Raw genomic sequence first — 27,712 nt, forward strand, 5'->3', positions numbered from 1 at the left:
GTTTGGTCACTGAAGTTTGAAGTAGATTAACTCGACATGACATTGGCCCCATCATCCTTTCCAGCAGCCCAAAGGCTCTGGCAGCTGCCCAGGACATCGGGTACTGCCCGTTTAGCTCGCTGGGGCCATGGAGTGTTCATACCCACATCACCCAAAAATGTACCTCACTAGTCTTGAGGATGGAGATATCTTTAGTCTTTCCTACGGACACTATTAGCTTTACATAAAACACACTATTTGATGAAAGAAAAGGATCATGAAGTCTAATAAAGAGGCAGGAGGGTTGTCACCAACCCCTACTCCACTGAGAGCTCAAGGGGTTTAGGCAAGAAGGAACCACCATCTACGCAAAGATGAATGAAGTCCCACCTTGAAAATACACCTTAATATGATGACCCAGATATGTTGTGATTAGATTTTGTTTCTGTTTAGTAGCCACCACTGGTCAGAGACCCTATGCTAGGGGTGTTGATTGCCAGCTGGCTGAACAGGAGCAAGCAGTGTGCCCAGGTGGCCAAGAAGGCTAATGGCATCCTGGCTTGTATCAGCAATAGCATGGCCAGCAGGGACAGGGAAGGGATCTTACCCCTGGGCTCGGCTCTGGTGAGGCCGCCCCTCGATGAGTGGGTTCAGTTTTGGGCCCCTCACTCCAAAAAGGCCATTGAATGACTCGAGCGTGTCCAGAGAAGGGCAACGCAGCTGGTGCAGGGTCTGGAGCACAGGTGTGATGGGGAGCGGCTGAGGGAACTGGGGGGGTTTAGTGTGGAGAAGAGGAGGCTGAGGGGAGACCTCATCTCCCTCTACAACTGCCTGAAAGGAGGGTGCAGAGAGGGGGGATGAGTCTCTTGAGCCAAGGAACAAGTGCCAAGCCAAGAGGGAATGGCGTCAAGCTGTGCCAGGGCAGGGTCAGACTGGCTCTTAGGAAGGATTTCTTTGCAGAAGGGGTTGTTGGGCGTTGGAATGGGCTGCCCAGGGCAGGGGGGGAGTCCCCATCCCTGGAGGGGTTGAAGAGTCAGGTTGACCCAGCGCTGAGGGATCTGGTGGAGTTGAGAACGGTCAGTGTGAGGTTCGTGGTTGGACTGGAGGATCTTCAAGGTCTTTTCCAACCCAGATGAATCTGTGATTCTGTGAAACGGTGTGCAAATACAGTCTCTAAAATGGAGCCCTGAATGCTTTTTATGTGGTTTTGAAGGGTAATATCGTGCTCCCACAAGAGCACTGAGCATTTAATGATTTTAAGTGCTGACAACACTTCTGAGAAGAGGATCTGGCAAGCAGAGGTTAAATTGATTGCGAGACAGCTTCAGAGACGGCCAAGTGGGACGAGGCCCGATGCCGGCACTACCCTCCTGCTCTAGTGCTGGGGCTCTCACAGCGCACCGGCGAAACCCCGAAACGAGTGCCATTGCAAGTGCTGGCTAATTCTCTGGAGGACTTGAGCTTCACTTGAACCGTTGCCGGCAATTTAATGGTATCAAACACAAATTAGACATTTTCTCATGCGAGCGGCTCGTTTTTTCTTCCTCCATTCCCATTTGAAAGGCAATAGGCCATCACTACAAGGCAAAAACAAGTCTTCAGAATCCAGAGTAAATGAAATAAGTTCTTTTAGGATGACCATGTAAAAGCTGGGAAGGATTTAATGTAGTCCAGAAATGTTCATCTCCAGGTCTGAGGGCAACCAGAGACACAGACCACAGGCTGCAGCACCCAGTCGGTGGAGGAGGAGGCAGGAAGGCAACTCTCCAAACTGGAGAGATGAACTGAAGACTTCACTGCAACTAAAGGACATCCTAAACCCTGCCGTGGGAGACGTGATGACTGCAAAGGGAAAGGGCCGGATCCAGACGCAGACAGAAAGCAGTTCCAGCTAGGATGAGGGAAGAAATCCTCTCCAGGACTGGGAGAGACCCCACACCTTGTACTTTCTGCTGCTTGTCACCCAAAACTAGTGGCACCTCGCACCCCTTACAGCACCCAGAGCCCACCAGGAGACGTGGCTCCAACTCTCCCATTGTCTCGCACAGAAAATACACTCACAAATGTTCAAAACCCCTTCTTGCGAGTGCTACTCAGTGGGATCCCTGCAAATTGGTTTCCAGTGGAGTTAGGGTTGTTTCTTCTGACAGCCTTTTATATTTTAGATTTCTCTAGCATGACATTCAAAAAAAGAGACCTCAGAAGATGCTGGTCTGCACATCCCCGTCGCTCAGTTGTCGCTTGCTCAGGCATAAAACTGTAGCAATTCCATCTGGGAGTGCAATTACTTTCTGTCCCTGAGCTTATACACAACTTCAAGAGTCTGAAGATGCTTTAGTTTCATAGTATGAAGAATATTTAAATGATTTTTTTTTTCCCTGGCAAAAATCCATTATTGTATCATGCATGACATCTGTAAAACCATTTTCTTTATTTTACTTTACATTAGGCCTTAAGGGCCAGCGCCTCGTTCACAAAATGATAAATCCTATAAATTAAATAAGAAGAAGCAAATTTCTATGTAACAAATCACATCCTAATTTGCTAATCCATTACTACCTAGTCAGAGATTCTCTGTTCCGAGTCTTCATTTGTAATTCATGAATATTTCACATGCACCCATGCATTACCGCAGGAACGCTGCGCGGCGGCATTGTTTGCCGACGTTTTACAGGCATTGACTGTGCATGTAGGATGGAGAAAATAAAAGGTGTGTTGTCATTCTGCTGAGTCGGTGAAAGGAAACCAGAACACTTGCTCTCTGTCACCTGCAATGATACTCCTCAGCACGGAGAGACAGGAAAACTAATGACAATTATGTTAATATTATACTGTCACTATACACGGGGCACATATTACAGGTGGAAAATCTCCTGCTGAAGCATACTAATCACCGGTAACATGAGCAGGTGTTTGTAGGGATCTTCCATCAACAAAACCATTCCCTTGTCAAAGAACTAGTGTTCCCAGTAATATGTTCCCCAGTTCTTGGCTTTACCCACTTTCCAGTATCACAAGCAACAAGGCCGCCTACCGCTTCCCCAGGCGAGCTGACACAAAAACATCAGGGTCTGGCTACCAGCCTGCAGCGTTATCACAATGTTGGATAGGCTGGAGAGATGGGCTGAGGCCAACTGGAGGAGTTTTACTAAGGGCAAATGCCGGGTGCTGCACTTGGGGCACAACAACCCCCAGGAGCGCTACAGGCTTGGGGAGGAGTGGCTGGAGAGCTGCCAGTCAGAGAGGGACCTGGGGGGTGATTGATAACGAGCCAGCAGTGTGCCCAGGTGGCCAAGAAGGCCAATGGCATCCTGGCTTGTATCAGCAATAGCGTGGCCAGCAGGGACACGGAAGGGATCTGACCGCTGGACTCGGCTCTGGTGAGGCCGCCCCTCGATGAGTGGGTTCAGTTTTGGGCCCCTCACTCCAAAAAGGCCATTGAATGACTCGAGCGTGTCCAGAGAAGGGCAACGGAGCTGGTGCAGGGTCTGGAGCACAGGTGTGATGGGGAGCGGCTGAGGGAACTGGGGGGGTTTAGTGTGGAGAAGAGGAGGCTGAGGGGAGACCTCATGGCCCTCTGCAACTCCCTGAAAGGAGGGTGCAGAGAGGGGGGATGAGTCTCTTGAGCCAAGGAACCAGCGCCAGGCCAAGAGGGAATGGCCTCAAGCTGCGCCAGGGCAGGGTCAGACTGGCTCTTAAGAAGGATTTCTTTGCAGAAGGGGTTGTTGGGCGTTGGAATGGGCTGCCCAGGGCAGGGGGGGAGTCCCCATCCCTGGAGGGGTTGAAGAGTCGGGTTGACCCAGCGCTGAGGGATCTGGTGGAGTTGGGAACGGTCAGTGTGAGGTTCATGGTTGGACTGGAGGAGCTTCAAGGTCTTTTTCAACCGAGATGATTCTGTGATTCTGTTTTTCACTTTTAGTGAAAATACAATATAGGAATTTAATATCACCTGTGCGGGTCTGGTAAAACCCACCCTGTGCCGCAGTCTGCCTCCTACGGCTGATGGTGTTTGACAGTTCGGAAGAAACAAGGGAAAAGAAACCCCACAGCGAGGAAATTACAGCGTAACCCGCTGGTGAGAGTCCCAGGGAGACGGGTAGAGCCTTCACATACATCACTACCCCCCCGCAGAGCAAAATGCCTCTTCACCGTAAGGATCCCCGAGTTACAGTCCCAGCAACAGGCGCTGGGCTCAGCTGCGGCAATTCTGGGCTCCTCTTGGAAATCTCCGTGCACCTTTCGGTTTGCTGCACCCTTCAAGATTGTCTCGCTGCTCTTTTTGGTGTGGGAAACCAATGTGAGCAGCCCTGTGCTTGGGAATGACCCTGCAACACCGAGCCAGATTGCATCGGGGCAACTGAGAAAACACCACGCAGACGCTGAACAGATTTTGTGTTCCCAGGCAGTTGCCACCAAACATGAGTTAGGACAGGGATGCAAGTGCTATCTCTGAAAATACTTCAGCAACAAGGCAGACCAAACAACACAACTCAGCTCGGAGTCCAACGTGCTCTTTTTTTTGGGTTTTTTTGCAAGATGGGGCTTATTCTGGGTGCAGCTACATCCCGAATCCTGAACGCACGCGTTGCCTCCTCAGCATCTCTGTACCCTGAGCACCTCCACCCCCCCAGCTCTTGTCTCTCCTGACACAAAGCATGAACCTTTGCACCTTGAATAACCTCCTCCTGAAGTGTACTGCTTTTAGTTATTTATTTCCAAAAAGCTGTTTAACACAGTGGGCTTTGATCAGGATTTCAAAAATACACCGAGCACCTGACACCTATTACCACTGCTGAGGCTAGTCTTTATTCTTCTTGAAGTTTGTGGGCCCTTTATTATTGTCTTCAGAGGCAGCAAAGAGCATAATTATGTCCACGCCAGCTCTCAGCATCAGCTTCTGTCCTCCAGCTCCTCTCTGCTACTCCCTCGTTGATATATCTAAATGTCCAAACAATTGCAGACCGCGTTTGGAAAGCACACATTTTCATCATGAAGCTGACATGTACGACCTTAAGGAAAGGCTTTATAGGGAACCAATTGTAAGTAAATATTGGAATTTAAACTGATGAGAAACAGATTGGGTGTTGCCTGTCAAGAGCCCCAAAGGCCACATAATAAATGGCTAGGTAACAACAGCTCTGCCTCATTGAAATGCAGACGTTAGTCGCTGAAATTTCATATGCACGGCTTCCTCTCCGCTGCCTCCTTAACAGATGTCAATGAATCAGCTATAGATGTTCAGTGAAATGAAGTGCAAATACCACTGCAAAAATCAGGGGAGGGGCGGGAAGGGCCCTGCACATCCCTCCACGTCTCTCAGCTCCAGAGGTCCCGCCCTGGCCCTGCAACCCCATCCCGTGTTGCCCAAAAGCTTCTCTGGTTTTAAGTTTCATATAAACTCATCAAGAGAGATTCTGCAATCAGGCTGCCACGTGGATGAAAACGGAGAACATTTTATACCTACGCCTTTCCGAGACTCAAAGCCCCAGGATTATTTCTGCCATGAAATCTTTAAAATATCAGGATAAGCTTTTTCACCGAGGGACAGTGGAAGTTGAATTATTCAGTGTTGTGACTAAAAAATCAGTGCAGGGCTCCAGGCAAGACTATGTGCCACCAGCAAGAGGATGCTGAGCACAGGAGAATATTCCCTGTACCGAGCACTGTCTGAAAAAGGTATAAACCAGCTGATTTCCTTCTTGCTCCATCGTTCCCTCTGGTTTTTCATGCCTTACTGGTCTGTATCCCAGGCTTACAGCCCTGCACTCAGTACATGCCAGGCTTCTTCTGGTCCTGTTATTACAGCCAATGCATATCCACTAATTCCCACCACCACAGAACGTGGCAATATATTTAATTTCCACTACGTGACTCGACCCCTTCTTGTGTTCAAACATCAAGAAGTTCCTTCCTGAAGCTGCTATGAAATCTCTTAACTTCACGCAGCTCTTAGAAGGAATATCCTCAACTTATACATCACCTATATGTTGGTCTAAATTTCTTTAGCTTAATAAAACAAATAACACCTGGTTTTGCTGTAATTGAAGGCAAATAGAGGGGAAAACACCTCCCTCTGTGTTTGCTTTTCTGCATTTGAACAGATTTTCCACGTGCTCAGCTTCATGGTTTTTCAAGCATCACTCAGTAACTTTCTCTCCCGTACTCCTCACTGCATCAAAGGGCTTCAAATCCCTTAAACCGGTAAGAAAACAGAACTGTAGTAATTACTAATAAAAGCCAAAGGTTGCTAAAGACTTCACAGGTTGTAAACGCTTATGGAGTTTAACGTCAGAAGTGAATTTGACTCTAAATCAGGACGAGTCCCTCCAGCGTAGAAGCTGGCAGCAAAGCAGCACCAAAAGAGGTGCCCCTGGGGCAGGTTCCTCCCTGAAACACTCACTTAGTGATGGAGGATGAGTCTCACCCTGCCCCAACCAGCTCTGCAGGTGACCCCAAGTTAGAGGAGGTGGCTTCTGGCTCTACCAAAGCTGCTGCTGAAGAGCGACAGGGCACAACCAGGACACGGCTGCCAAACCACCTTCATCAGCCAACCCCATCCCGGTACTGCCCCGTGCTCCTGCTGACCGAAACAACAATCCCAACCACGGAAATCATCTCCAGGTCTCCCAAACTTTCTTTTTTTTTTGGCTGGGCTACTTTCATTTACCCCAAAACCCAAGCAGAAAATCCCGCTGTTCCTTAATAAAATAAAACCTTGTTGAGTTTGCAATCCTTGCCTTGAAACTACAGAGCGTTTCTTAATGAGCTTTTACAGGACTGATGACCTGAGTCAGAGATTCACCATTCACTTCAGTCACTTCACTCCCACTGCTTTTAAGTTATAAAATTGCTCTTATTGGTACACAGACTAAGAGCACCACCCAGGGAGGCATCTATGAAAGTTTACAACTCTCCGTAGTCGCTCTTACAGCCCCGGATTTACTACTACCTCGCGCAACGTTGGTGTTTTACCACCTTTGTTGTCGTAAAATATTTTCACGGTGATTAAGGAATCTGACAATGCACCATAAAACCCATCATTTAAGCTAGAGAAACTTGTAAAAAATCGAAGTCATCAAGGAGTATTGCTTGGAGCAGGGAGGTCACCCGAGTTAGGTGGGTGAAGCCGGGGTGCCAGGAGCATCCCCAGGTCTCAGGCCGCTGCTCGGAGCGAGATGTAGAAGAAGAGTGAGTGCCCCTCACCAACTGTGTTTTGAAGTCGTTCAGTTTTGCACAGAAAAATGTCAAGACGTGACAGTCCAGAGGGAATGAGAGCTGGAGTATAACTAGTCCTCTTTCATGGAAGTGAAGAAAAGGGAATCCCAAGGCTGCTCCAGGAACTGTTAATAGATTTTTATAACACGCCGGTACGCTGTAAAAGCAATTTGTAGCTGTGATGCCAGTGACAATCTGTCCAGCCCTTAGAAATCTGCAGAGATTTGGGGAACAGAGGCTCATAGTACCCTGGGTCTTTGGGGATTTAATACTTATTTTGGATACTGGCTCCTAAGCCTCATTTGAGACACGTACACCCCGGTGTGAGGCACCCCGCAAACCTCCACCCGGCTCCGGGGGTGCTCCGGGGCTCCCTGCATGGCACACGGCCACCCCTGTGCTGCCCAGAGCTCCAGAGCAGTGCTGGGAATCATTCAGATTCCCAAACTTTTGGAGGTTTTTTGGTTCTCGGGGAGGGTTTGGAGCTCTCCTGCCTAAAGCACGGTCTTAAACACCCCCCCCCTACTGATGGACACAGAGCGCGAAGAGCAATCGGCCGAGGGTCTGCTGGCCTCAGATAAAAGGGGTGTGATTTGGATATGTGCTCTTCTCCTGGGTTTCCCCACTCATTTTGAGATAAAATTGGGCTGAATTTGGGAGCAGACCCCTATAAGTCTGGAGGGGAGCAGACACCAGCCCCCTGCTCTCCTCCTTCACCGCTCCTGAGGGAAGAGACTCACATCTTGGTGCTGGTCGAAACTTTCCTGATAGGGACATAAATGATCTTAAATCCCCAGGCAGATGACAAAGGCTTACATTTTCTAATCCTATAAGGAGATATCCAGAATAATTCTGATGTCATTCAGAAGGTCCTAGTTCAATGTCTTCAATGCATCTATTAGAGAATATCTGAGACTTACACATGGGTATATTGAGAAAAATCCACACGTGCAGCTTTATCGGTTCCCTTCTGATGTTCCCCACAAGTACCAAAACTCCAGATACCCACCCCGTTGTGGCAAAGCAGAACTACTCTTCGTTGTCTTTTCTGCCTCCAGTACAATATGAGCAATAGCATTTTTCAACCTTGTTAAAAGCTGCTGTTATATAAATTGCTGGATCTATTAGTATATCTTAATTACAGCATCTTGAGCTGCTCTTAGTCTCTTGTGGGACAAAATTGTCATGATTTATTCTATACTAACAATGATATTTTTACATTAGTAAGCAATTAAAGGACTAAACAGCACCCACGGGAAGTCTAGAAAATCTTGGAAGGACCACCATCATCCTGAGTTATATCTAGTCTAATTGTATTTACAGAAACCTTATGAAAGAATAAAACCTTGTCAAAATATTTGCAGTGTTCAGACTAAATGTATGTATAAAAAGCAGCATTAATGGCTTGAATTTATGATAAAAGGGAATCATAAAAGGGAAAAAAACGGCCCCTGATAAGGTCACAGAGAGGAGATGATCACAGGGCTTTAGATTTGTCAGCCCGGATTGTTAGAAAATGTGGGTCATCATTAGGTGTCATCATTAGTTTATATTTTTAATGTTGTTACAGCAATGACAGCTGTATTAGCTGCAGCGATGCTCCGTACAGTCGTCGCGACAGGCTGGAATCAAAGCTGGGAATATTTTCCCACAAAGGCTCAGGGCAGATGCTCCTTCCTCCTGGCTGGGCTTCTGCACCTCCCAGCAAGGAGATGTAGAAAGTTCATGAATGGTTTTCGAGGGTTTCATAGAGGATCAATTAAAAAAAAAAAAAAAAAGGAGTCGTAGCCAGATTTGGGCATAGAAATGAATCACAGAATCCCAGAATCATTCAGGTTGGAAAAGACCCTCGGGATCATCGAGTCCAACCCTCAGCCCGACTCTACAAAGTTCTCCCCTACACCACATCCCCCAACAGCTCATCCAAACGACCCTTAAACACATCCAGGGATGGGGACTCCACCCCCTCCCTGGGCAGCCTATTCCACTCTCTGACCACTCTTTCTGGGAAACATTTTTTCCTCATGTCCAGTCTGAACCTCCCCTGTTGCAGTTTAAAGCCGTTCCCTCTTGTTCTGTCACTAATCCCCTGTGAGAAGAGACCAGCACCAACCTCTCTACAATGTCCTTTCAGGGAGCTGTAGAGAGTGATGAGGTCTCCCCTCAGCCTTCTCCTCCTCACACTAAACAGTCCCAGCACCTTCAATCTCTCCTCACAGGATTTATTCTCCAGGCCCTTCCCCAGCCTCGTTGCCCTCCTCTGCACTCGCTCCAGCCCCTCGAGATCTCTCTGGTATTGAGGTGCCCAAAACTGGACACAACACTCCAGGTGTGGCCTCACCAGTGCAGGGACATGGCTGGTTACACAACAAAAGGATTTTTTCTGCCATTGAAACCCCTGGGGGTGAAGGGACAACCAGCAGAATTGCCAGGCAGAGGGGTTTTGTGGTTAATAAACAGCCCAAAGACACACCAAATGAACACAGATTTGGGTCTGCGCTTATATAATCCACCTCCCAACAAATGCAATAGCAATAAGCTGCAACTTGTTACCCAAAGAAAGTGTAAAACCCAAAGCGCTTGGAAATATTTGAAGGTCATCGCCAAAAAGGGAATTTTAGTACTCTACGAAACAACCATCTTGCTGCCTTGGGATCCTCTGTGGGGCTGGTGTGCTCCTGCCACGGGGACACCAATTTGGCCGTGAGAGATCAAATTCACTGAGTTCTTAGAAAAAAAAAAACTCGCTGAGGGTACACGAGGTGACCTGCTGCCTTGGCTCCACTCATCTTCCCATCACATCCTCCAACCAGCAAATGCCTGGAAAAGAGATTGTCTTTTTCTTTCCCTGGGATTTCTGCAGCTTTCCCAAGGATCAAGGATAACATTTTATTATTATTCTAAAATAGAAATGTGCTCCTACATGAGAGGTTAACAAGGTTTTAAAACCACTCTGCTCGTCTTCTTCTGGTACAAATGTAAAACAAGCCATTTCGAGTGATGGTGAAAATGTCACCTCTTGCATGAATTATGAGGCTCACACCTTCCCAGCAAGAACAAAACTGTTACTCCATTGCCTGCCTTTCCAGATAAATGAAATTTCTCCAGTCTCCTTTAACGTTATATATCCTTAAACAGAAAGACTGAAGTAAGAGTAGAGACGTGGATTGGTGTTTAAGCTTTCCAATTAAATATCACAACCTTAATTTTATCACTCTAATGGCAATTCAAGGAAAACTTGCAAGGCCAGTTCACAGAATCACAGAATCCTCTAGGTTGGAAAAGACCTTGAAGATCATCCAGTCCAACCATTGGCCTAACATTGACAGTTCTCAACTACACCATATCCCCAAGCGTTGTGTCAACTTGACTCTTCAACACCTCCAGGGATGGGGACTCCACCACCTCCCTGGGCAGCCCATTCCAACGCCCAACTACCCGTCCTGTAAAGAAATACTTCCTAATATCCAGTCTAAACCTTCCCTGGTGCAACTTGAGGCCATTATCTCTTGTCCTATCACTTATTACTTGGTTAAGAGGCTCATCCCCAGTTCTCTGCAAGAAGAATAAGTTCAACTTATTAAGTACATAAAATCCAAATAAGCTCCCGGTTCTCTGCTCCTCGTAACCAATCCAGTGAAATATTCACCATCTTGTGTTCCTCAAAATGCTCCGTTTGTTTGGGTTAGCTCATATATAAATGTCAGTGTAGTCGGAATAGCTGTCCTTTCCTTTTTAGCCTTCACTTTATCCTTTCATCCCTATCTCTGGCAGCACAGAACCGGGTGCGAGGGTTGCGCTCGCTCGCATCGCCGGAACTCCGCTAATCAGTGGTCTAATGGTGTGCAAGAGTTCAGTGAATCAGAATTCTTCTTAATGAGTTTTTTTGCTCCCTCCGCGACGGAGGTGCAGCTCCAATGAAAAATAGGTTTTAATTACTGAAAGTTTCCTATTGAATTTAATTAGAGTCATGCGGTCGGAACCCCGTACCTCACTCTAAAAAATTAGAGCTATTGGTTTCCTAAATGAATTGCAGTAAATATCGCTGCTAAAAGGAAATGCTTTCATGGAAGAAGCGATGACCCTCATAATTCAGTATGCAAATCACAGAAAAAAAAAGCAATACCCACTTTCCTCATCAATCTTACATATTCTAAAAGGCAGAACAATATTCTATCTAACTACCAATGCGTACGGAAAAAATAATGGACTGAAACAGGTGATGTTATAGCAACGGTATCAAGAGTCTCATTAACAAAAAGAAAAAAAGAAGAGAATGACAGAAGTCAAACTTAATACCTCTGCTGTAGAAATGGGAAATAGGGCATCAACAAATGATCTGATCACTGATTATTTGGGCTGGAAGGGATTTCTGGCAGATCAGTAAATTTACACCCAGGTTCTGCGGGACAATAGCCCAAACTCTCTATGGGTAATGGGGTTTTGAGCCTTTCATACCCATGATGATATACAGAATCACAGAATCAGACACTGGTTTGGGTGGAAGGGACCTTAAAGATCACCCAGTCCCACCCCTGCCACAGGCAGACACACCTTCCACTAGCCCAGGTTGCCCAAAGCCCCGTCCAACCTGGCCTTGAACCCTTCCAGGGAGGGGGCAGCCACAGCTTCTCTGGGCAACCTGTGCCAGCGCCTCACCACCCTCACAGGGAACAATTTCTTCCTTGCATCTCATCTAAATCTCCCCTCTTTCAGTTTAAAACCCTTGTCCTATCCCTACCCCCCTGATCGAGAGTCCCTCCCCCCTTTCCTGGAGCCCCTTTCAGTCTTGGGAGGCCGCTCTAAGGTCTCCCCGGAGCCTTCTCTTCTCCGGCTGAACCCCCCAACTCTCTCAGCCTGTCCTCACAGGGGGGTGCTCCAGCCCCCCGAGCATCTTCATGACCTTTATATTTCTTCCGTATTTTGGTATTTTAATTCCCGACTCGCATAATTTCCCAGCAGATAGAGAAACTTCAAAAGACGTTGTTGAAACAGCTTTTCACCAAACAATGTTTGCAACCAGACTGAATTTGTTTCTAAAAAAACCTTCCCTTTAATTTTTGTCTGGATGCATGTTTAGTAGACAACTAAATGACTGAACTGCATGAATGAATAATGTCTCCGTATAAAAGACTGAGTTTTCAAAGTACAAACCCATGAATCTGAAAACTTGTGCACGCAAAAAGATGAACGGGGAATGCAATTATTATTTTTACAGTTGGTCTATCTATTCAATTTGAGGTTGCTTTGAGATATTTGAAAGAGGAGGGAAGAATGAACGCATTCAAGCCGTTTTAAAACGGTACTGGAAGTGCTGCAATACATAAATATACATTTACATGCACAGGGCATCTGTGCATAAGATTTCCCAGCTAAATGGGACACCTAACTGTTGGCTGCTTCTAAATATATATGTGAGTAGCATATGCAATCACAACAAATGCATGTACAGAAGAAGTAGGCAACTAGCATATATTTCTCAACGGAGCCTTGCAAAATTGCCCGTTCTTCTGAAAATCCGCCGCAGATCCCCCAAAGCTGTAGGACTGAGTGTATTTTTACTGCATCTATATCTTTTGGGAGCCAAAATATACGGAGAGAAAAGAGGACTGTGTGAGTTCTGTGATTCTGTGATGGGTCTGGAGCACATGTCGTATGAGGAGCGGCTGAGGGAACTGGGGGGGTTTAGTGTGGAGAAGAGGAGGCTGAGGGGAGACCTCATGGCCCTCTCCAACTCCCTGAAAGGAGGGTGCAGAGAGGGGGGATGAGTCTCTTGAGCCAAGGAACCAGAGCCAGGCCAAGAGGGAATGGCCTCAAGTTGCACCAGGGAAGGTTTAGACTAGATATTAGGAAGTATTTCTTCACAGAACGGGTAGTCGGGCGTTGGAATGGGCTGCCCAGGGAGGTGGTGGAGTCCCCATCCCTGGAGGGGTTGAAGAGTAGGGTCAACATAGCGCTGAGGGATCTGGTGTAGTTGGGATCTGTCAATGTTAGGTTAACGGTTGGACTAGATGATCTTCAAGGTCCTTTCCAACCTAGATGACTCTGTGATTCTAGGAGTTGTACCCTGTTATCGAGGGAGGGTGCACAGCCGGTGTTTCTTGGGAGCAGAGCAAATATTCCGTGGCTCCCATGGAGAGATGACAGATATCGATGGACTCCTCCAGCAGCTTTATTTATTTAAACAGATTGAACATCCCGAGTGGAAACAAATTTCCTACGAAGTCTATCTTCTTTTGGACCTTTGCCAGGCAATAAAAATCATATAAATAGTACGAATATAATCGTGTTGATGTCCTTGACTACAAAACAATTCTCACCAGGCACGGCACTAAATTATTAAAATTTAAAGCACCGAGCGGGCCCACAGATCCCATCTAAACCTTGGTCCTGCTGAAGTTACAGAAGATTTTGTTCAGGCTACAAAACCTGGCCGTGCCACCACTGCAGCCACTGGTATTAAAGCATGGCTGGTCACAAGGGTCCTGAACAGTGTCAGCTTTTTTTTTTTTTTTCCATTAGAAAATGCTTTTTATATGATAGTGTGAATGTATCAATATCAGAAACGCTCACTAGAAAGTAGGATTTGTTAATGAAACTGCTATTATAGAAGATTTCAAGTCCAAGCATGCATGGTCAACGTTGGAAAGAAAGAAAGAACTAAAAAAAGAATTTAATTCATAAAACCCGGTGATTTAGAATCTCATCTAGGAAAATGCCAGATTATTTGAATCTTATTCTTTGCTTTTGGATATATACATACATGCATTTGGTGTTGGATGGAGGTTACTCCATAATATCTCAAGCTCTGAAATCATTGTTTGGATTTTGGGGAGTGATTTTTTTTTTTTTTTTTGGACGTTTGAGGATGATTCTAGACTCATTTCTAACAGTATATATCGGAGTAATTCCTAAGACAAGATGGCTAGATTTAGCTCCTTTCCAATGAAAGATCTTTTCTTCTGAAGAAATGTTGTCCTCCAGAAAAAAAAGTCTCTTCAGTGCTCTGAGAGAATGGAAGAGTTACCCAAATCATTACCACTACCAGAATACGCAGCTGCTTAATATTTTCACTAAATAGCACCTGTACATCAACCACAGCCACCTCTACCCACAAAAGCATCTTCTCAACCCACAGAAGGCCGTTGCAGAGCAGCAACCCCCAGAACCAACCTGGCTTTCAACACCTCTTCATTGTTTAGCCCGGCCAACCGACACGGGATGGTGCGTCAGGAGGTAAAACCACCCGCGCTGCACCATGATTAAAGAGAAAAATATTATTTTTTTAATCCGTGACCTAACAAAGAAAGGTCCAAAAGCCCTGGGATTTGGCCCCACTGGTATGCACCTTGTCTGTTCAGACGTCGGGGAAAAGCCACCTTCTTGCCTATCGGTCCTGCACTGCTGAACGCAACAGAGGTTATAGCACAACCCCTTTTGAAATTCCTGTGGAATGTGAAATATGAATAATCAGGGAATAGTTTAATATCTGGTATGTTGGGGTCAGAGTCTTGAAGAATCACACAGCACAAAGTTTTCCTAAACTATTATTTTTCCTTGCTGCCTTACGTTTATAATCTGTATTTAACATTGCCCACACCTTCCAGTGCTGAAGACACCGTATCACTGGTGTAACTGGTCCAGCCAGTAGAGAGTAAAATGAGATTTTTCCCCACATTTTCTACCAAGTGTTACTTTACAGCTCGGGCTAGTTTGCTGCAGCCAGACTGCAGCTAGAACTCGGTTGGTTTTAGCACACTTTCCTCCTCCGTATGAGGGGGATTTTTACGCCGTTAAATACGCAGCTCCTGGGTTTATTCCCTGGCCCTGGTCAGCCACATTGCGGAGACGCTGCTTCGCTTGTGGGGGGACACTTTGGGAGTAAAACCACTCCCTCTGTCCAAGATGAAGTCTGGTTGTGGATCCGCAGATAAATTCTTGAAGGACCACTGCTGGTAAGCACTAGGCTAAAAAAAAAAAAAAAAACCGAAAAAATCCTTTTTTACACTATCCCGACGTGCTTTGGATGCTCATTCCCGCACGTGCCTTTCTCCTGCATCTCAGGTCATGCAACACGAGGCCATGGCTCCAGTGCCCTTCACCTGGTGTCTCCTTTTGCAGGGCTTTGAATTAAAAAAAAAAAATAAAAATAAGTACCATCATTTCTTAAGCTCTCAGGATCCAACAAGTAGCACAGGAGACGTACGTTAAATGGATGGAGAAGCCCAAGCTGGAGGGGGTTATCTGAGTGAAAGCCAGGCTGCACCGCCAGACGCAGGGCCAGCCATCAGCAGATGCTGTTTATTTTTTTCAATTTACACTGTTTCTGATATCTTTAGACAACCTCCTGATTTTTACAGCCAATATTTCTTTTTCCCTGGCCAATACACATCGACGCACTGAAACCTTGCCCGTGTCGAGCGCTGTGCCCATATACAGGTCCATAAAGAGGGATGGCTATCTCCATTTCTTGTGAAGAAGTCCAGTACAGAGAGTGAAAATTAGGCTCCAAAATCACCAACAGAGCTGAGGTACCACAAACTTGGGGACTTTTTTATATTCAGCATCAACAGCCTTGGATCTCCATCTCCTAAACACAGAAATCTTTTTGAAACTTATCTGCTCCCTACCCATCCTGCAGCATGCACCTATACAGCCCAGCCAAAATTCTTATAAACAAGGTTATCAAGAGACTTTCTCGATTCTGGCAAGTCTACAAATAATACAAAACAAAATTGTTGTACTTGTCAGAGCTTCTGGACAGAAGCTCAAGGTGAAGAGATTAATACAGTGAAAGAGAATATAAAGTAAAAGAGAATATAAAAGGTAATTGGAAAAGCCCAAAGGCTGATAGTCATTTATTTCTGTTTAAACGTTCATTTTTTTTTCTAGATGTTGCTAGAAATTTGGAGAAATTAAAAGCCAGTGTTTAAGCCTGTTGAGCATAATTTGAAACCTCTCACATTTCCCCAGCAGCACTGAACCAAAAAGACCTGTGAGAGGCGACTGCGCAACTTTTTGGCATCCAGAAACTCAAAAGGATTTTTTTTTTTTTTTTTTAATGAGAGGATACGCTGCTGTCTCTTCAGATGCAGAGCTGTGTCTCCAAAGACTGATCCCTGCTGCAGGGTTGCACAGGGGGAGCTTGTCCATGGTCAGGCTGAAAACTTTGATGCTCCTGCAGATGATTACACCAACACGGCTCCTCCTGCGCCGCATCCCCTTGCAAAGTGGGGGGCGCTGGCAAAGAAAACATCTCTGCCCCCAACAGATAAAGGTTAGAGAAAGGACTTTTCTTAAGACAGACTCTGGGGACTTATCTCTTGAAATGATACTCTGTGATGCTTACAGCCTACTGGAAATTAATTTCCAGCCTGGAAAATTAAACGGCGCTACGCACAGCAACTGCAGATTCTGGATCTCCTCCGGATTGGGGGCACCACCCGCGACGGGGCTCGTTAGAGTAGGACTGAAGAAACTCCATCGTATTTGACTGACTGGATACGTTTGATAACACTATAAATAATTCTCATGTATATGTATCTAGTGATATAAATCTACAGAGGGGCCTGGGAGAAATGGAAATCAGCGTAAGGCGGGATGAGGTGGAAGGAGCAGGATGATGTTACGTCCTTCCCTCCCTCTCTGCGTGCTCCCCAAGAGCTATCTGTGCCTTTAGCCACGCTGAGCCTCTCCTTTGTCTACATAGAGTTGTGTGCATTTTTACCACTGGGGAAAAAAAAAAAAAAAAAAAAAACAACAATCCAAAGGCAGGTCAAGAGAGACATATAACCTGGAGACAAATAAGGAGGCGGAGAAAGACAGAGAAAAAAATCCCAGTGAGGGGCAAAGAGGAAATATATTCCACCATCAGGGAAAAATCACAGAATCACAGAACTGTCTAGGTTGGAAAAGACCTTGAAGATCATCCAGTCCAACCATCAACCCAACATTAACAGTTCCCAACTACATCATATCCCTCAGTGCTAGTCAGAAGATTTTCTCTTCTAACTCCTCTTGCCTTCTTGGTAGGGATTCCTTGCCTAAAAACCTTCCTAACAGCCCTTTTCCTCCTCATTTTTTGATTTCCACAGAGGGAGATGAATGGGCAGTGTCCTAATTGTACTAAAGTGCTCCCCACTTGGTGTCCTCAGTGATTGCCCTCCCCAACAGTGAACCACGAGGCCCCATCACCCCCACGGATACCTAATGTGCACCTGTAGTGCTTGGATGTCACAGGAATAACGAGGCTGGAGTTGGGATGACAGCGATGGGCATTTCAAAATACTGAGGGCTCAGTCACCATGGTGCTGAATCAGGGGTAAAACCTACCAATAAAACCATCTGGGGGGGAAAACGCTACAGCAAGTTGATGGGGCTGATGGCAGTGTCTGCAGAGAATGATTAAGTTCGTACAGAAATTTGACTTTCTGCAAACACTGAGAATTTAATTAATATATACTACTAAACTGTGAAGTAGAGTGTTCTGTGCAGGGGTATAATTTAACAGTAAATGCAACAAAAATGAAGAAGTTCTTTTCCGTTGCGTTGTAAAGGGTTTTCGCACAGAAGCCTACACAATAGCAAAGGAGAAGTTCACGTGTTGAGCTGTTGAACCAGTCCTACTCTGTAATTAATTAACAGCACGCGATGAAAAGACCATCATTCTTTTGTTTCTTCCATTCAAAATATGTACCCAAGAACACGAATGCTGACTAACAGCAATTACAATATTCTAGAAACATGACACAGAGTTTATGGATGGTTGGAATAATACAAGACGGTGAAGACACAGGCACGCCCCACCGCACTGGGGGGTCTCTCTTGCTCCTATTTCTTCTATTGATTTCCCACTACAGGCACGTTAGGACAGAAAAGCTCAAATTCAAGCTAAGAGGGCACGTTGTCGGTATTTATCCTTCAACTCTGGCTTAATGGATTAATTACGGGAGGTCAAAAAACCTTTGCAAACGTAATTTTGGAATTAGCAGGAGAAGACGATGAAGTTGGGTCTAACGAAGACGTTCGGCGTGCCACGGTGTGGAGATGGCCAGGGAACAGACAACCTCAGGTTTTGCTGGGAAAAATGTTAAAATTACAGGGAAAAAAAAGTCATTCTGGTGAAATTGAAATGGAAAGCTTGGAAATATTTTGCAGAATGAGCTCCTCCCACTGCTGTCTTTCAAACATTTATTTTGCATGGAGGTAAAAAGCTCTGTTTCACCTAAAATTGCATATCTCATTACACGTTGAATTGATTTAACGCTGATGTTTGACATTTTTTCCCATTCAACATAAAGCGTTGCTCAGAATGAAAGTCTTAAAAGTTTCATTGAGAGATGTGAAAATTAAACTTTTAAAGCTTTTAAAATAATGCCGATGTTTGGGTATTTTCTACATCCTATGTTCCATATCTAAATGCATTTCTTAGCCAAACTATAAGCTGTAGTTGACCTGAATTCTTGAAAAGTTGTTGTTCTGGAAGGCAGGAGGTACAAAATAAACTGAGCTGCTTTTAGGTTGGCATTATTAATTTATCCTATAGGTTTTTTTATGGGTTTTTGTAGAAGATGGAAAACCAAGCTGTGTTGTGAGCATCACATCTTCCAACACTTGGAAAGCATTGCTGAAAATAAGGTTATTTTTCAGCATTTCCTGAAGACAGATTGGATCCAACCATGCACTTCTGGAAAATAATTTTGCAACCTCAGTGATTTCAGATGCCTCATTCTCAGCACTGACACGCTGCAGCCGGTGCTCTCCTGCACAGCACCATCCTGCTGCACAGGTACTAACTGGGCACCATCCTGCCCTCGTCCCACAAGCCCAAAGAAACCTTTTCCTGATTTTAACGGGCTCTGGGTAAACACTGACCGTGGCCAGGCCTTCCAGTAATTATATTTATTATATTAAGACTTCCCCAAAGTGAGGATTGCTGAGATTCAGCCCAGGGAACGAGCAGAACGATCCACCAGGAAAGAAGATACAAGAGCCAAAATTAATGAAGTTCATTGTGCAGCATCTTCACCACCACCAACAGTGTTTAAGCTGCAAAAAATCTGCTCTGAGCTCTCAGGATGGGTGGGATGAGTGAGTCTGAGCTTGTAAACAGCCCGTGTGACAGAGGAGCTATGTCAATCATCAAAACTGGCCTTCCAAAGTGCCACAAAGTTGCTTTTCACAGGTAAGGTACTCTAAAACTAAGAAAGCAAGTAAAAAATGGAACCGATTGATACGTTTTAAGTGCCAGAGTTACCACAGGATCCTTTTATCTCAATGGCATGTGAAAAGTGACCTTGAACCTCTGGAGCTGTAGAAGGTCCCATTTCAGTGCTGTCATTTGTTCTTCCCTTCCATCGGGGTGTATAAAGCATCATGAGGACTGTTCAAAGGATGCTCGTGCCTTTGACAGTTTTCCTGAATTACCAGCAAATGCACGTGTGGATTTCACAAGGGAAAACTCTAAAATCAGTGAAATTTAGATTTCTGTCAAGAGAACAAGTGGGATGAGACTTCTTCTGCGCTAAAGGAGTAACGTAGCTCCCATCAGCCTGCAATTTCAGCAGCATCTCTACATAAACACAACCAGATCCAGTCACAACCATCACTCCCTATAATTCAGCCAGCTGAGAGGGCAAACACCTTGCAGCTTGGCCGTGCAGTGATCCCAGATGTTCCACACCCCGGTGCAAAGCCCTGATGCCAAGGGTGTAAGTTGGCCACCATTGCTTCCAAAGGCACGCGGTCGGATGTGCTTCAGAGGATGAAAATACAACTGCCCTGACCACAGCATGCTGCTCAACGACCAAATAACAGAGTGAAACAGCTTGTATACGTTTGCCATGTCAGCAAAACCCCCTTCCGGGGGCTGGAAGCACACCAGGATTAGCAGGATGGGGCACAGCAGAATCACAGAATCATCTTGGTTGGAAAAGACCTTGAAGATCCTCCAGTCCAACCTCACACTGACCGTTCTCAACTCCGCCACATCCCTCAGCGCTGGGTCAACCCGACTCTTCAATCCCTCCAGGGATGGGGACTCCTCCCCTGCCCTGGGCAGCCCATTCCAACGCCCAACAACCCCTTCTGCAAAGAAATACTTCCTAAGAGCCAGTCTGACCCTGCCCTGGTGCAGCTTCAGGCCATTCCCTCTTGGTCTGGTGCTGGTTCCTTGGCTCAAGAGTCTCATCCCCCCTCTCTGCACCCTCCTTTCAGGGAGTTGTAGAGGGCCATGAGGTCTCCCCTCAGCCTCCTCTTCTCCACACTAAACCCCCCCAGTTCCCTCAGCCGCTCCCCATCACACCTGTGCTCCAGACCCTGCACCAGCTCCGTTGCCCTTCTCTGGACACGCTCGAGTCATTCAATGGCCTTTTTGGAGGGAGGGGCCCAAAACTCAACCCAGATATTGAGGTGCTGCCTCACCAGTGCTGAGTCCAGGGGTAAGATCCCTTCCCTGTCCCTGCTGGCCACGCTAGTGCTGATACAAGCCAGGATGCCATTGGCCTTCTTGGCTACCTGGGCACACTGCTGGCTCATTATCAATCACCCCCCCCAGGTCCCTCTCTGACTGGCAGCTCTCCAGCCACTCCTCCCCAAGCCTGTAGCGCTCCTGGGGGTTGTTGTGGCCCAAGTGCAGAACCACAACATCCCAGTAGCTCTGGGAAAGAAAAAAATTCTCCAGTATCTACTCAACGCAAGTAGAAGTAACACTCACTGCTAGTTTGGGGGCAAACAACCAAGGAGCCTTAGTGCTTGGAGGTCAGGAAACCTGTGAATTTAAAACTTCACAGAGCCTTCTACCACCAGTTCAACAATAACTCAGGGCGGAGCGTGCCTTCTGCCACGCTAATGACTGATTGCTGGGTATTTGAGGAAAGTTTTTATGCAAGTAGTGATACAAGTCTCTCAGTTCGAGAGACAAAATCTCTTAGGACCCCCAAGTGCTGTTGCTTCAGGAGATGCATATAAAGATCATTAATTACTGTCTCGCAACTTGGCTGCGGACCCAGCAGTTTTTCATCTTTTTTGGAGTACTTGGTTTCTAGTTGAAGCACTGTGGAATTGAGGATAATGACTGTCGATTATAACGGGTGGAAGCAGCAACATTGCTTTATTACAACACGGCACGCGAAATGGTTACGAACTAGAAAGGAAAGAATCAGTCCCCCTCCGAAAAAATCTGTGCGTGTTAATTGCTTGCTGACCGCAAGTATTTTTTTTTTCAGGATTTTCTTTGGAAATTCACATCGTGCTTTGGCATTTTCACAGCAGCACTGGAACTGGAAGGCCCAAGCAAGGAAAACAAGCAGGTATTTTGGAATTTTTGAATTTTAGTATCCTACTGCCCAGCAGGAGGCTGTACTCAAGCAATGCTAAATATACATAGTCCTTCCTTCCAAAGCAAGGAAGATACAGATTTAGTAGTTAAGTGGCATCTTTCTTCATTACGGTGTGAGAGAAGAGAAGGAATGAATGAGTTTTAAAATACGTGCCATAGAAAAAAGCCTTACTGTCGCTGAGGTTAATGGCAAAAAAGAAGCCATTAACTTCAAAGGACAAATATTTCATTTTAGGTCTTGCTATTACCAGAAAAGCAGAATTTTGTAACTATCTGACTCTGCTATTACTTACGTGTAGAGGTCTCAAGGAAAGAAGGCAAACCCCCAGGCAGGCTGTGCCCCCCCCCCCCGCCAAGCCCCAAAGCTGGTCAATGGTTGGACTGGATGATCTTCAAGGTCTTTTCCAACCTAGATGATTCTGTGATTCTGCGGTCTCAGTGATTTCCCATTCCAGCTGAGCAGGGCAAAAATTGTGCCATTGCACCTGCAGAAGGTGAGGCTCTCTCTAGAGTTTATGGGTTTCCACCGAATTTGCAGCATTTCTGCAAGAAAACTTCACGGGAATTAGAATATGCTTCAAAAGTTAAGTTTGCATTCGTGATTCTTAGTGGAAAAAGGGGAAGTATTTATTAACAGACACAGTAATAATAACTGTTGATCAATGACAACCACTATTTACTGTCACGCCTTTTGTTTTCTGCTCTAATTAAAACCTCCAGTAGTTTTCTATCAAAACACCTAACCTCACTGCTAATAATTTGTTTTTATTTTGCTTGCAATCACCATAAAGCAAAACCGCCATCCCACTGCACCTATTTATTTCAAATAACAAACAAAAACAGAATGAAAAACCCACATCATCTCTTGGCAACAAATACAACCTTGACCGTGAACTCAGATTTACCCGCTCTGTGCAGGGCTATCTCTCGCAGCTTAATTAAGGGGAGCAACATTATTATTTTGCATAGCAATTTTTGTCACAAAGACAAATTAAGGGAGCCGGGTCGGGTTATAACGACGGAAGCTGAAGCCAATCAAGAAAAGCCATCAGAGATTTACACTTGACAAGCGTGGCAGCAAGCCGTCCTCCCCCCCCCGTCACCCCAGACAAGTTGAATTTTCCGCTCGTTTTCATTGTTTGAAATTTAATTTGGCCTCTCCCACGCCAGCGCGGGGCAATGGGGGGGGCGCCGTGGCTCCTCTTCCCCCCCAAGTGTTGGCCAAGCCCCATCAGCGAGGAGTCCCGGCTGATACCCCGTGTCGAGAGGCCACGTGGACTGCCATGAAAATTCATTGCCGTCACAAGATTGAAGGCCCAAACTGATGCTTTTGACAGGCCTGAAATCAGCAAATGAGGACGGTGAGGAGAAAAAGGCTTGAAACGTTGGCTAATTTTAAAGGCTGGATCTCTTTTTCTTTGTCCCCACTTGTTTCTTTTTCATTTAAACGAGTGTAACATTAAGTGAAATGCTTTTATTTTCTCCTACTAAGCCTATTAGGATTTAACTATGGGAAGTTGAAGCAATTTTTTTCCTGCTTAAGCTCCCTCCCCTGCACAAGGCCGGGCTCCAGCTGTCAGCCCTCCCGAAGATTCAATGAGATTAGTCCTAAATGTTCTTAGCATCATTTCAAAGGTTGTAACCGCGTTAATTCCTCCGATAAAATTGTTTTATCTCTTCCCTAAGTCGAGTAAAAGGTCAGAGATGAATATAAGTGGTTTTGAGATGAGTGAAGTTTTCAAGATTGGGAATCTCTCGTTGGCTCCCAAAGCCACGTGAGATAGGGAGTGGTGCCAAAACTGCTTGTGCACACTCTGCACCAGCCTTCTCAGAGTACACCGTGTCAAGGACCCCTTAGTTACTCCTGGTTTACAACGGCGTTAAGGGAGAGAAGATGCACATCCATAGGGTGTAAGTGAGAACAAGGTCCAACTCAACAAAAATCAAGAGACTTGGGAGTGAGGGCTGAAGGGTCAAGCCTAAATCAAGGCCACCACTCCATGCCCACCAGGTGTGGTCTCGGTCTTTACCTGTTGCAGCAGAGAGACCTGCTCTAACGAGCTACAACAAGTTATTCATACTAAATATGATAAAAAATTTGTGCTGTTGGGAGAATTCTTGGGCTAAGGCAAGGCAAAACGTTATCCCAAGACGCATGAAACTCCCTGACATCCTTCTGGATAAGAGCGGCTCATTTCCGAGGGCTAAAAATATGTTTTGTATTTTCAGGGGTAAACAGCCAGGCTTTTTGCAGTATTGGCAATAACTACCCTGCCTCCTATAAATAAAACCATGAAGCGATGAAGCTTTTCACAGGCATGGATTAACTCCTGAATCTGTGAACTCGAGCAAATTGTTGTGGGTTTGTGAGTGCCCACCACGCATGTGCCAACACCGAGCAGGTTTTGGCCATGTTACTGCACGAGAACCACGATAAAAACATCGTGGGAAGTTCACAGGGACAACACAATTTCGTTAATTCCCAAATCTGCTGAACTCAAGCAGACAATTGTTGTGGATTTATGAGTACCCACCTCACATGTGCCAACACCAAGCAGGTTTTGGCCATGTGATTCCATGAGAACCATGATAAAAACATCACAGGAAGTTCACAGGGACAACATCATTTTCTTAACTCCCAAATCTGCTGAACTCAAGCACAAGATAGTTGTGATTGCCCACCACGCACGTGCCAACACCGAGCAGGTTTTGGCCATGTTACTGCATGAGGACCATGATAAAAACATCACGGGAAGTTCACAGGAACAACATAATTTTGTTAACTCCTAAATCTGCTAAACTCAAGCAGACAATTTTGGGGGGTTTGTGAGTACCCAACACACATGTGCCAACACCGAGCAGATTTTGGCCATGTTACTGCACGAGAACCATGATAAAAACACTGTGGGAAGTTCACAGGGACAAAATAATTTTCTTAACTCCCAAATCTGCTAAACTCGAGCAGAAGATCATCTGTGAGTGCCCACCACGCATAAACCAACACCAAGCAGGTTTTGGCCATGTGACTCCATGAGAACCATGATAAAAACATCGTGGGAAGTTCACAGGGACAACATAATTTTGTTAACTCCCAAATCTGCTAAACTCGAGCAGAAGATCATCTGTGAGTGCCCACCACGCACATACCAACACCAAGCAGGTTTTGGCCATGTTACTGCACGAGAACCATGGTAAAAACATTGCTGAAAGTTCACAGGAACATCATAATTTTGTTAACTCCCAAATCTGCTGAACTCAAGCAGACAATTGTTGTGGGTTTGCGACTGCCCACCACGCACGTGCCAACACCGAGCAGGTTTTGGCCATGTTACTGCATGAGGACCATGATAAAAACATCATGGGAAGTTCACAGGAACAACATAATTTTGTTAACTCCTAAATCTGCTAAACTCAAGCAGACAATTTTTGGGGATTTGTGAGTACCCACCACACACGTGCCAACACCGAGCAGGTTTTGGCCATGTTACTGCATGAGGACCATGATAAAAACATCATGGGAAGTTCACAGGAACAACATAATTTTGTTAACTCCCAAATCTGCTGAACTCAAGCAGACAATTTTTGGGGATTTGTGAGTACCCACCACACATGTGCCAACACCGAGCAGGTCTTGGCCACGTTATTGCATGAGGACCATGATAAAAACATTGTGGGAAGTTCACAGGGACAACATATTTTTGTTTTCACTCTGAACTGATGCCTTTGAAGTTTAGGCAATGAATTTTTTATACTCTTCATTAGGACTCACATCTGATCTCTAGTCCACCTCCAAAGAGTGCTCTGAGGTTACTAATTTGGGCAGCTAGATTAGCCCTGCTTAATTCAGCTCTTTCTTGTTTGTTGGAAGGAGGCTGTTGGCCATAGAGGAAACCTCAATTTGCATGTTAATGAGACAGTAAGCGGATTGAGGCCATTCATGCCAGTGTCCAGCTCCAATTAGCTGAAGAATTTCCATTCCCAGTTTAAAGAGTTAAACAGTCCCATCAAGGAAACAGCAAGGAGTCAAAAGGACAGACAGCCTCTTCAGGAAGTGTATGCATGACTTCCTAATCACTCCTCATTTAATAATAACTGCTAAACCATTTGGTCAGTACTTAGGGCTAACAAAAAAAAAAAAAAAAAACACAAAAAACCCCAAAAAAAACCCCAAAAAAACCCACCACCTTGCAGATCACCAGAGCTCATTTTGAGGAAGGATGATGTACCAACTGACTTGAAAAGGACCCAAATGGCCAAAAAAAACCCAAGCTCCTGTTGTAAAAAGACAAACCTGAACACAAAGTGTGTGCTTAGCTCCTTGTTTTGCTTCATCAGTGATAATGTCTTCGCCACGCGCTCAGCATGCTTTAAAGCGCGATGAAATTCTTGTCAAGCAACCCCTTTGTAGGGATTTTTTTAAATTATTATTAAGCTTGGAACAAAAATGCGAATTAAATATTTAAAACAGCATTCTGCAGCATCCACTAGAGAAGAAATTCTTATCTCCTAGCGAACTGAAAGGGACTTTTTTTTTATATTCTATTTAACCACAGTGGTGTGGGAAACAATAAAGTGACACAGCTTTCTTGCAAAGAGCTCTGAGCACGTGTAGTATTTCACAGGAGGTACAGACCAGAAATTAAATGCTTTAGGAATATGCTGATCATGGTGAGAAGCCAGTGTCCGTAGGAGAAATGCAGCGTACCGAAGGGGAGACACTAGAAAAAGATAGAGAAGTCCTGAGTTTGGTTCTAAAGTTGGTCTGTTATGTGACCCAGGAAAACTTCCCTCAATTTTGCTTGTTTAGTGGGACAACAATGGTGATGGGAAATGCTGTTTTGGGGAAGGCAAACCCACATGGCTGCACATTGGCCACAAGCACACCCTGATGGTTTACAATTTTGTGTGCAATTGGAGAAGTCTTTAGAGCTGTTGGTCAGCCCCGATTGTGGAGCTCTACTGATACAATGGAAATGGAATGAATATTCATTTAACGTCAATACAGGCAAGGTGCACCCTTCCATAGACCTCTGAAGGGTTTTCAAGCCCCTGAACACGAGGGAATTCAGAGGCAGGAAGTGACGGGGAGGATGGGGTTGGAGAAATCACAGAACCACAGACTGGCTTGGGTTGGAAGGGAACTTAAAGATCACAGAATGACAGAATCATCTCGGCTGGAAAAGACCTTGAAGATCCTCCAGTCCAACCATGAACCTCACACTGACCGTTCTCAACTCCACCAGATCCCTCAGCTCTGGGTCAACCCAACTCTTCAACCCCTCCAGGGATGGGGACTCCCCCCTGCCCTGGGCAGCCCATTCCAACGCCCAACAACCCCTTCTGCAAAGAAATCCTTCCTAAGAGCCAGTCTGACCCTGCCCTGGCGCAGCTTGAGGCCATTCCCTCTTGGCCTGGCGCTTGTTCCTTGGCTCAAGAGACTCATCCCCCCTCTCTGCACCCTCCTCTCAGGGAGTTGGAGAGGGCCATGAGGTCTCCCCTCAGCCTCCTCTTCTCCACACTAAGCCCCCCCAGTTCCCTCAGCCGCTCCCCATCACACCTGTGCTCCAGACCCTGCACCAGCTCCGTTGCCCTTCTCTGGACACGCTCGAGTCATTCAATGGCCTTTTTGGAGTGAGGGGCCCAAAACTGAACCCACTCATCGAGGGGCGGCCTCCCCAGTGCGGAGCACAGGGGTAAGATCCCTTCCCTGTCCCTGCTGGCCACGCTAGTGCTGATACAAGCCAGGCTACCATTGGCCGCCTTGGCCACCTGGGCACACTGTTAGCTCATACTCAGCCGGCTGGCAATCACCCCCCCAGGTCCCTCTCTGACTGGCAATCTAGTTCCAACCCCCCTAGACACCTTTGACTAGCCCAGGTTGCTCAAAGCCCCATCCAACCTGGACTTGAAAGCCCCTGCCACGCCCGCCAGGCCCAGGAGATCTCCAGCACTCACCCCCCCTCAGTACCAGGCAGCGGGGAGATGCTTTGTCTCACTCCACCAGCCACCCTAGGAACCAGAGGGGAGCTTTACAGAGAGGAGCTACTTGGAGTAGGGTGGTCCCAGGGTGCCACCTTGCTCATCCTAAACCTCCTTGGGAAGCACTAGTGCTTTGGTGTAACGGTTCAGGATCAGTTACTCGCCTTGTACACATGGGTGTATGTCCTGAGTGATATGCTG

General features: G+C 46.0%; 1 protein-coding gene across 1 annotated transcript in view; it reads right to left on the reverse strand.

Annotated features, from left to right (window-relative positions):
* LOC141917708 (netrin receptor DCC-like) overlaps positions 1–27,712 on the reverse strand; it is a 632,583-nt gene that overhangs the window by 509,082 nt on the left and 95,789 nt on the right. The window lies entirely within an intron of this gene.

This window comes from Strix aluco, chromosome W, assembly GCF_031877795.1.
Source record: "Strix aluco isolate bStrAlu1 chromosome W, bStrAlu1.hap1, whole genome shotgun sequence".
Taxonomy (NCBI): domain Eukaryota; kingdom Metazoa; phylum Chordata; class Aves; order Strigiformes; family Strigidae; genus Strix; species Strix aluco.